General features: G+C 40.7%; 1 protein-coding gene across 2 annotated transcripts in view; it reads right to left on the bottom strand.

Moving 5' to 3' along the window:
* LRMDA (leucine rich melanocyte differentiation associated) overlaps positions 1–10442 on the bottom strand; it is a 999992-nt gene that overhangs the window by 383347 nt on the left and 606203 nt on the right. The gene's annotated exons all lie outside the window — the stretch shown is intronic.

Below are 10442 nucleotides of genomic sequence, written 5' to 3'. Positions count from 1 at the left end.
CGTTTCCTTCAGGAGACACACCACAGACTAAAGCAGGGATAGTTTGGGTTGGGCATAACACCAAAGTGAAGGATACTAACATTTATTGAGTATTTGTAATTTTACAATGCTTAGATATTATTTCACAGTTGCGGGAAGGTGAGCTCACAGCATTTACAAACTTGTTCAAAGTTACACAGCAAGTAAATAGTGGCGGTGACTCCAAAGCCTTTCCTCTTTCCTCTCTAACTCGTTCACCCACCTACCTAATCTTCCCACCATCAGATGACAATTCACAATACACTCCTGGGGTCTCAAAATTTGATGTTGAAGAAAGGTAAGGGGACTACTATCTCTTGTCGTATACTGTTCCATATACTCAACACACTGTATCTGTCACATATTTCTTAACGTTATAATTCTTTTAAAAATTTAAAACACAAAACAATTCTAAGATACAAAAGAAGATATCTTTGTACCCTCTGCTATCAAACAAATGTTAATATTTTCCCATATTTGCTTCAAATATCCCCGCTCTCTGTAAAATACTTCCAACGTAGCTAAAGGTTCCATCTACCTTAGAGTTATCTACTCTCCTGGGGTTAGTATATAATACCTCCTGTTTGTTTGAATAATTTTATTACATTAGGATAGATCTATAAACAATATATACTGTTAAACATTTAAATAAATGGTATCATACTGGAAATATACTTCTACAACAAATATACTTCAAAATTTTTAATGTTTTGAGATTGAAAATTTGTTCATTTATTTTAACTGTTGTATAGTATATACTGTTATATGAGTAAATTATGTTTTATTTTCCTGTTGGCTTTTATATTAGTTATCTAGGGCTACCATAACAAAGTACCACCAGCTTGAGGGCTTAATCAACAGAAACTTATTCTCTCACAATTCTAGAGGCTAGTTCTAAATATAAGGTGTCGGCAATGCCATGCTCCCTCTGAAGGCTCTAGGGGAGAATCTTCCCCTACCTCTTCCAGCTCTGGTAGCCCCAGAAATTCCTTGGCTTGTGGCAGCGTCACTCCAATCTCTGCGTCCATCTTCATGTGGTCTTCTTCTCTACATTCTATGTATCTAAATCCCCCTCCTTTTTCTAATAGACACAGTGGTTAGATTTAGGCCCTAACCAAATCCAGGATGATCTCATCTCCATTATTACCTTAATTACATCTGCACAGACTTTTATTCCAAATGAAGTTAAACTCTGAGGTTCCAGGTGGACGTGAATATTTGGGAGAATGCTATTTAACCCACTACAAGCTGTTTTACTTTTTTTGCTATTATCCATATGCCTTACACATATCTCGTGTCTCTGTGGGCACAGGCTGAGTGTTTTCTTGGGCTGACACCAGAAGTAAAATTACAGAAGTGCAGGTTTTACTTTTACTAAGTGTTGTCAAATGGAAAACCAGGTACCAAGTCACGGTCCCACCAGTTACAACATACAAGCGTTCATTTCTAGGCACGGCCTTACCAAAACCTGGTGTTGTTACTTATTAAATTGTTCCAGGTTGATACGTATGAAGTGGTATTTTAATATTGGTTTGTTTCTCCTCAATTAATGCTAAGGTTGAGTACCTTTGTATTTCTTCGAGGAGAAAATTCATAACCACCACTTAATGGTGATGACAAGAAGGTTTTCTATCCAGGTCCTTCCCAGCACTAGGAATCTTCTAAGCCCACGCATGCATCAGTGTCCTCTGTGGAGCTGCCTAACTCAAAGAAGTCAGTATAACTGTCTTTCTTCATATCTAACGTCAGGCTAAGCACGTTAGTGGGGACAAAAATCAATCAGTCAGTCAGTCAATCAATCAATCAATCAATCAGACAAGGCCGACCTTCAAAGAACTTACCATATTGTGGTGAAAAAAGACCTACACACACAAACACACAACAAATATAAAGGAAGTGTCAAAGACAACAACTAGACAATAATCTGCTTGAGAGTAAGAATGGGATTTGTTCCCACTGTGTTCTCAACGTTCTGGCTCATAGTAAGCCCTCAGTAAAGGCTTATTAAACGGATACATGAAGACATATATACGGTTGACCTCTGAACAATGCCAGGCTTATGGGCACCAGCCATCCCACGCAGTTAAAAATTCACTTATAACTTAAGTCGGCCCTCTGCATATGCCAATTATCAACCACCAGTTGAGCCTTGAACAATGCAGGTTTGAACAGCATGGGTCAACTGAACTGAGAGGGTCAACTGAAAAAACTCCACATATAAGCAGACCTGTGCAGTTCAAACACACATTGTTCAAGAGTCTACTGTACTTTTTTGAGTCACTGAATGAACATGGGTTGGAACGTTGACAGTGGTTTCATGAAAGCAATGGGTCATAAGGCTGGACACTGTTAATGAGCAGGATCTGGACGCACAGAATCAGGGTAAGCAGAGTAAGAGGAGCAGTGCTTCCAAACATCTCATGAAGGAATATCATTATCTGGAGGATATACTAACAAAGCCCCCTCTCTCAGGCACAGGGGAGGAGAAGTCATAGTAAGTAACTGCTAACACCAGCGGTAGGTCTTTGCTATACACCAGGTACATAATAAATGCATAACAAACATTATTCCATTTAATCCTCAGAATAACCCTAAGAAAGAGGTACTATTATTAGCATCACTATTTGGAGACTCGGAGGTTAATTTAAGTGGCTTGCTCACGGCCTTCAGCTTGTAAGTGGCAGTGCCAATGATTTAAGCATTGATCTCTCTCCCTCCCAAGGCCATGTTCTTAACCTCTCCTTTTACCCCCTCTATTTTTTTTTTATTTTTGACTGTGGTAAAATACACATAACACGAAACATCATTTTAGCCTTTTTTAAGTGTACAGTTCAGTAGTGTTAAGTACATTCACACTGTTGTGCAACCATTCCCCAAAACTCCTTTCATCTTCCAAAACTAAAAATCTGTGTCCATTGAGCAATAACTCCTGATTCCCTCCTCCCCAGATCCCCTGGAAACCACCATTCTACTTTCTGTCTCTATGAATTTGACTACTCTAGGTACCTCGTCTAAGTGGAATCATCCAGTACTGATGTTTTCGTGACTGCCTATTTTGCATGGCATAATGTCCTCAAGGTCCATTCATGTCCTACCTTGTGTCAGAATGTCTTTCCTTTTTAAATGCTAAATAATATTCCATCTTTTATTTATTCCACATTTCATATATTCACGTATATGTAAATAAACCATAATTTATTTATTCATTCATCTGTTGATGGACAGTTGAATTGCTTTCACCTTTTAGCTATTGTGATGCTAAGAACATGGCTGTATAAATATCCTTTTAAGATCCTGCTTTCAATTATTCTGGGTAGATACCCAGAAGCGAGATTGCTGGATCATATTGCGATTCTATTTTCAGTCTTTTAAAGAACTGCCATGCTGCTTTCCATAGCATTTTGCCTTTCTACCAATAGTGCACAATTTCTCTACATCCTCTTAAGTCTCTTTTATACCACCATCCATAAACAACCTCACAATGAATATGGCTCCTATATAAACTATACATCCTCAAACCAAACCTAGCCAAAGTGAAACTGGATTCACTTCAGCTGCCAGCCACCAACCCATAGCAAGATAGAGCTGATGCTTAAGAAAACAATCCAATCCTCTAATGCAGGAAAGTGTGCCAGGCAACCACACTGGGTCCCCACCATTTCGAGGAGCTTGAGCCCAGAGGTATTCTTCTGTATCCAGGAAGTACTTATCAGGAGCCTGTACTACATTCCTCCAGGTATCTCATGACCTCTTTCTTCCCCTGTCATTCAGTTTATTTTCCATCACCAACCATTGTCAGTGACTGCACTGAAAAGCTGTGCCAATCGCTTCTTTGTCTGAGAGAAGGACATTTATCATTTGCTGTTCTAAATCTAAAAACATAACCAACCCGTGGGCGTTGGCTCACATTACACTCTGTAATTTCAGTTAGTGAGTTAATGGGAAAGATGCATTAACATTCTGTTTGTGGTTTAAAATACATATTTACACAGTTTGACTTTTCATATTCTCAAACTTATAATTTATCCATCATTATGTTCTCTATTCTCTACTCTTAAACATTAACTGCCCTCATTTAGGTGATGAAAGATGGGGAGGCGAGCTGTAGTGGTTTCATGCATATGGAAAGCCTATCATCCCAAAGCAGAGTGGTGCACTCTTGTCCTGTGGTCTGGGAAGGAAAAGGCTCTGGCTGAAACCTCTGAGTTAATGGGTTCATGCAGAGCTGTTGCCTCCAAACATAACAGACAAGGATGACTGAGCTGGAGCCTTGCGTCAACTCTACCATTTTAAGTTTGGGGCTAGAGAGAGCCACAACCTTGACTGTGCATACCAAGGGCTCAGATTTCCACACGAAGTGGCTGCTGAGGATCCCAGGACACTGGTAAACTTCCTGCTTCATCTTCCTATTTGTTTTATTATAAACTATCTTCACTTTTTACCAGCACATTTAACTTTTCCGACTCTTTCTTAAGTCACAAGTATTCCCTTGTATTTCCACCGACAACTGAACAAATAAAGTGAGTGTTACCTGGTAGAAGGAACAAAGGCCTTGGAGTCAGGCAGGGCTGGGTTCAGATCGCAGCTCTGCCACTGGTCAGCTGCAGGAACTTGGGTGATGCACTGAAATTCTGAGAGTCTGAGTGATTTCATCCATAATAGCTGGGAGATAAAAGCTACCTCGTGAACAGTGGCCAGGGTTTGTGGGGCACAGTCTCACTCCCAGGGCATAGTACTCTACAAATCATATCTCATTGGTTCTACTATGGTACTGTATGAAGAATGGAAGGAAAGTGCTTTTTCTACCTCTAGCCTCAGTGTCTCACCCAATGGCTTTCATAGAATAAGAACTTAATAAACATTTAATGTGTGTTGAATTAATCACAGGGATAGAAGAATTGTCATATTAAACTAAAGAAAACAATTAGGAAAACTTTAGTCCAGAAAGAAAGTCAAAGAGTGAGGATCTCATCGGAATCAATAGAATTACACAAGTATAAGTAAAAACACTTGTTCATTTTATCCTAGAATGTGGGAAGGAGGGAGAAAATCTTGAAGATTGGGTAAAAGAGTAAATTTTAAGACGAAGGAAGAACTCTTTTATTGACCTTGTAAACTCTTTGCCCTCTGAGTCTGTACAGGCTAAAATGACCAATATGTTCCAAAAAGGTTTAAGTAAACTCACCGACAATAGACTCGCAAGGAATTGATTGGCCATTTACAAAATAAATAATTAGGAAATAAGTCGGATGCCCACCAGACTTGCCTTCTGAGGGCCTGTGCTTGGCTTCCCATTCAGAAACTATGTATCAATTCCTAATTTACATTCTATTTCTCTTGGGGCATTCCTGCTTATTGGCAACCAATTAAATCCATACCCTCAAAGTCTCAAGATATACAGTAGTCCCCTCTCATCCACAGGGGATATATTCCAAGACCCCCAGCAAATGCCTTAAACCAGTGATAGTACCAAACGCTATACTATGGTTTTTCTTATACATATATACCTATGATAAAGTTAAATTTATAAGTTTAGTAAAAGATTAATAACAGCTAATAATAAAACACTTATAATAATATACTGTAATAAAAGTTATGTGAGCAGCTTTATGCCCATTATTAAGTAAAGTAAGAATCACTTGAATATAAGCACTGTGATATCAAGACAGTCAATCTGATAATCCAATCGGCCACTATGTGACGATAGTAGGTAGCGTATACAGTGTGGAAAGCTGGACAAAGGGATGATTCATGCCCCAGGCAGGATGGAGAGGTGCAGTACAAGATTTCATCATGCTATTCACAATGACATGCAATTTAAAACTTATGAATGGTGCCAGGTGGGTACTAGACTTATCAAGGGGATCACTTTGTAAATTATATACATGTCTAACCACTATACTGTATACCTGAAACTAATGTAAAATAATATTGAATGTCAACTGTAATTGAAAAAAAAAACTTATGAATTATTTCTGGAATTTTCCATGTAGTATTTTTGGATGGCAGTTGACCACAGGTAACTGAAACTATGGAAGGTGAAACCATGGATAAGGGAAGACTACTGTAATCTCTCCAAAGAGTAGACAAATTTTAACAGAACCCTCCCAGAGAGAAATGAACCCATCCTGAATCAGATGTTCAAAGCTTTGTAGGGAAGTCAGATGCTTTGGGAGAGAGAGCTTCTCTTTACTCTGGTCATGCAGCCATGTCCTAACAGATAGCAGATGGCTAGGGAAGGAGCAGAACCAAGTGTCCTCTCTGCTGTAACCCTATCACCCAGCTCTGCTAGCTTACAGCAGTGACAGATCACTCTCTTCGTCAGCCTTAGGTGCCACTGTTGGACAGCTCTGATGATTAGAGTTCTTCCTATACCACTCTCAAATATTAGGCAAATCAAAGTCTGTGCCACTCAGTGGCAACATAATGATTACTGCTTTGTCTTTTTTTTCTTTTTTGAGGTTTCAGCTGGAGCTCTGTCTTGGGCTTATTGGTCCATTCTGCTTCTGATCTCTCGAGCGAGACAGCTGATGCTGATGCCCTCTTCTACTTGAAGCCCTTAAGATATTGAACATCGTCCATCTGGCATCCCCCTAAATTCTTCCTTTTCCAGGCTAAAAGCCTCCAGTTCTTCCTATAGTTGCTCTGATGATCCTGCTTTGAGAATCCTCATTCATTCCCTACAATGACCCTGTATAATTGATTTTTTTTTTAATGGAAGATGGGGATTTTTGTCTCCCTTGGGACAATAACACGGATGGGGTGTGAATTGCAAATGCCATCCTTTATGGAAACTACAAAAAAAAGCGGGGGGAGGCACAAAATAAGTGTCAGATCTTCTAGGAACCTTAGAAACAATCCAGTGTATACTCTACTTTGTAATGTGTTCAAAGGTCACAGGCAAAACCTGATTGAGAGACCAAGCCCTACAATTCATAGGCCAGAGCAAGTAGTTCTCCTCTTCCCTGCTTCCCTGGATGAAGACTGCTAGTCTCTGATGTGTTCTTCTGCTATCACATGAACATCCCTATGTAATTCCTCCACCTGACACTGGGGTGCACTGGCACACTCCCCACCCCCCATGTAAATCTGAATGCCAGCCAACTCTAGGAATAATTTACAGGGCCTGGGAGATGATTTTCCAAGAAAACACTCCATTTAATTGGTCTTTGGTATATCTCCTCAGTGGTGATTTATTTATCTAGGACAAGCCAAAAGTTCTCTCTCCCCACCTCTGCAAAGACTCTGGTCCTTAGCCCTACAAGTTCAGCAAGTTTCTGGCCAGAGAATGTTCTTCCTCTCCACCCACTCAGCCTTTTTTTCCCCTGTGGTTTGCAATCTCATTTGCTAAATATACTAAGATGCCCTGTACACAATGGCCTACAGTTCCAAAGTGTGCCTGACTTCCTTTGGCTAGGAGCATCACTCATAAATCACTGTGCTGGCAGTTGCCATCCACTTATATCCATAACCCACCAGGAATGCAAGTTCAAGTTCTTCCACAGTGATGCCTTTTCCATTTACGACCCTCCATACAAATACAACTCTACCCTCTACTCCCACCCCAAAACACCAGTACCTAGCAGAGTGGTAGGCACAGAGTTGTTACTCAGTGAACACTTAGTGACTGGAGTACTTAAAAATATTCAAGAAGTAACTTTAAACTTGGCCACTTAATTTATGAATGTTGAGTGACAATGGCAGGCCAAAGCTAAGTAACTCTGAATGCTAACCCAGATGGTGAGTCTGATGAATCACATTCTGAGTGGAGAAAGCCAGGGCTTGTTGAAGAAACAAGCAGTAGAAAGTTTCCTAGCCTTGTAAATAGCTTCAGACTTTAACCAGCCTACAGCTGCTTTCTACCAGCCCCATCAACAAGCTACTGCCAAGCAGTCCCTAAAGGACTTCTTGAAAGGTGAGAATCTTCCAGAGAGGGAAAGGTAAAAAGTGTGGGTTGCCAAGAGTTAGACTCTTCTACAAAGGTTTAGAAGGGCACTCTGGTTAGTTAAACTTAACCCACTGCATAGGTCCCACCTACAATGAAATGCTCTGAACTGAGGCAGTGCTGGGCTTTCCTGAGAGACCGGGGTGGAGTCAAGGCTAGAAGAAAATCAAACTATATGTTCTTTGGCTTCTAGCAGGGAAGTTTGGCTTAAAATACGTCAAGGGCAGTCTTTAAATTTGAGGAGACTAACAATGGGGGCAGGCGGTATAAAGCATGAGAAGGAGTAGGTGGAAGGAGTCAGCTACTGACCCTTATGGGTGAGAATACCTGCTGAGGGCAGATGCTTGTGTTTCCTCAGACATTGCTCTGTCTGCAGACAGGCTATCTTCAGGTAAAATCCTTTAAAGGGAGGAGGATATGGCGGGGGTGGAGGAAAGAGTCACTAGGAAAAATGGAAGATGTTTAGGTTACAAGAAAAATGAACATCTGGAGTCAAATCTTCCCTGCAAACCAGAAGGATTTTCCCTGCAGAACTGTCCTCCTTTAGCCAGAAAGCACATCAACAAGATGGTGGGTGACAGGACAGAGAGCTGGTCTTCAAGGACATGGGGTGGCAGCAGAGCTAAGAGAAAGGAAAATTTCACACCCCTGTGGGGTAGTGGCTGTGGACAGTAAAGCCGTCCCTGCCTCACCCAGCCCCAGCAAGGGCAGTCTTCAGGAGTGCATGCATGGAGCGAGCAGACTTGATCTTGGTTAGCAGAAGAGGCTTTCTCCTCCCAGATGCTCCAGGGGACTGTAGAAAATACAGTACACGATTGCATTACCAATTTCTGTTGGCTTAACACAATGAAAACCCATATCTAATTTGCTGTCCACTATCCCCCCAGGTCCCCTTCAGCATTTACTGCTTTCCAAATATCTTCCTCCCATTGAATATCTGTGTTTCAGATTATTTGTCCCCAGATGTATTAGGATGCATTTACTGCAGCTGAATCTCATCTAGCGATTTCCTGTCCATATGCCTGACAGCTCCAGGTCCCTTTATGCCATATCTCTGTCATTGATGGGGTTTATAATACCTCTCCATTTAGGGTAATACACAGATTTAATTAGCATATTTTTTACCAATTTTCTAAGTTATTAACAAGGATGCAGAACACAATGACACAACAATCCCTCTGGTACCCTGTGGCCTCTGAATCTCCAATGCCACAGTGAAGTGGTCCATTCAGCACACCCAAAGAGCTTGTGCTGAGTTCTTTTAATCAAGGAATAGGCAAAAGGATCCTTGGTCCAGTATAATGAAAATGACATTGAACCAGGACCTAAGTGCAGTAAATTTCAGCCCCAGCTTTGCTAATAGTTATGAGCTATGTGACCTTGAACAAGCCAATTCTATGTTCATTTAGTCAGTAGTTTGTTATTAGTTTTCACAAAAGATTTAAGAAAGGGATTAATAGTTCTGATAACAATGCCAATAATAGCAAAATTAAGCTACTACTATGTACCAGATACATTAATTATTTCTAGCCTTCACCATACACCTATGAAGTTAAGTTTTGTAACCTGCATTTTGCAGATGAGAAAATTGAACTGAAAGAATTTAAAGGACTTGCCAAAGGTCACAATAGTTAAAGCTGTGACTTGAACTGATAGCTTTCTGATTTGAAAAACAAAACAACACAATATTCTGGTAGAGCCCCCTGGATGCTAAGAAAGAGGTAGCATTGAAGTCGAAGGCTCCTCCTCACCAATCTTCCTCTCTCCATAGCTGTTTGTTCACATGTTCTCTCTCAGCTCATAAACACTGCTGGGGGCCTAACATGTGCCAAGCCCTCTGCTACACAAAGCGCCTTCAGCCATGAGTGATTCAAGGTTCTCAGAGGTTCATTCCTGAAACTCATCTTTCTTGTAGAATCCAGGTAAATAAATGTTACTGGGAAAGATTCCGTGGTCAAATGAACTTGGAGGAAATGGACGTAAGCAAGCTTCAATCAACTTCTTCCCCACTAGACTCCCTAGAGCCTTTGATATTATCCCAGTGTATATTAGATAACTCTTACTTCCCACCACATTTAATTGTAAGAACTTTTCAGCGGCAGCATCACAGAATACCAATCCTCCCTGGAACAGACCTGGAGAAATGCTCCAGTAATGGACACAAAGGGGACTTCTGTCTTCCAAAGCACTCGGCCTCCAGCAAGCTCTCGCCTACCTCTGGATTCTTATAGCATGGGCTGTCTAGAGGAGGACTTAGGCCCATGGAATATGCATTATTAGATAACGGTGTTATTAGATAACTCTTTATGTTTATGGCCTCAATGGAAAGCTCACAAAAGTCAAAGAAGGTATTTGATTCATCCTCCCTAACCCTAAGACTTCTCTTAATTTTTTATCCCCCTCTAGATACCATTTCAATTCTCTTTTTCTACCATATACACCCACTCTAATGTTCAAATGAGTCCTTGCAAAACATGCC

This window comes from Pteropus vampyrus, unplaced genomic scaffold (assembly GCF_000151845.1).
Source record: "Pteropus vampyrus isolate Shadow unplaced genomic scaffold, Pvam_2.0 Scaffold20, whole genome shotgun sequence".
Taxonomy (NCBI): Eukaryota; Metazoa; Chordata; class Mammalia; order Chiroptera; family Pteropodidae; genus Pteropus; species Pteropus vampyrus.
The sequence above is the reverse complement of the archived record's forward strand: the minus strand, read 5'-3'. Positions and strand labels throughout refer to the sequence as shown.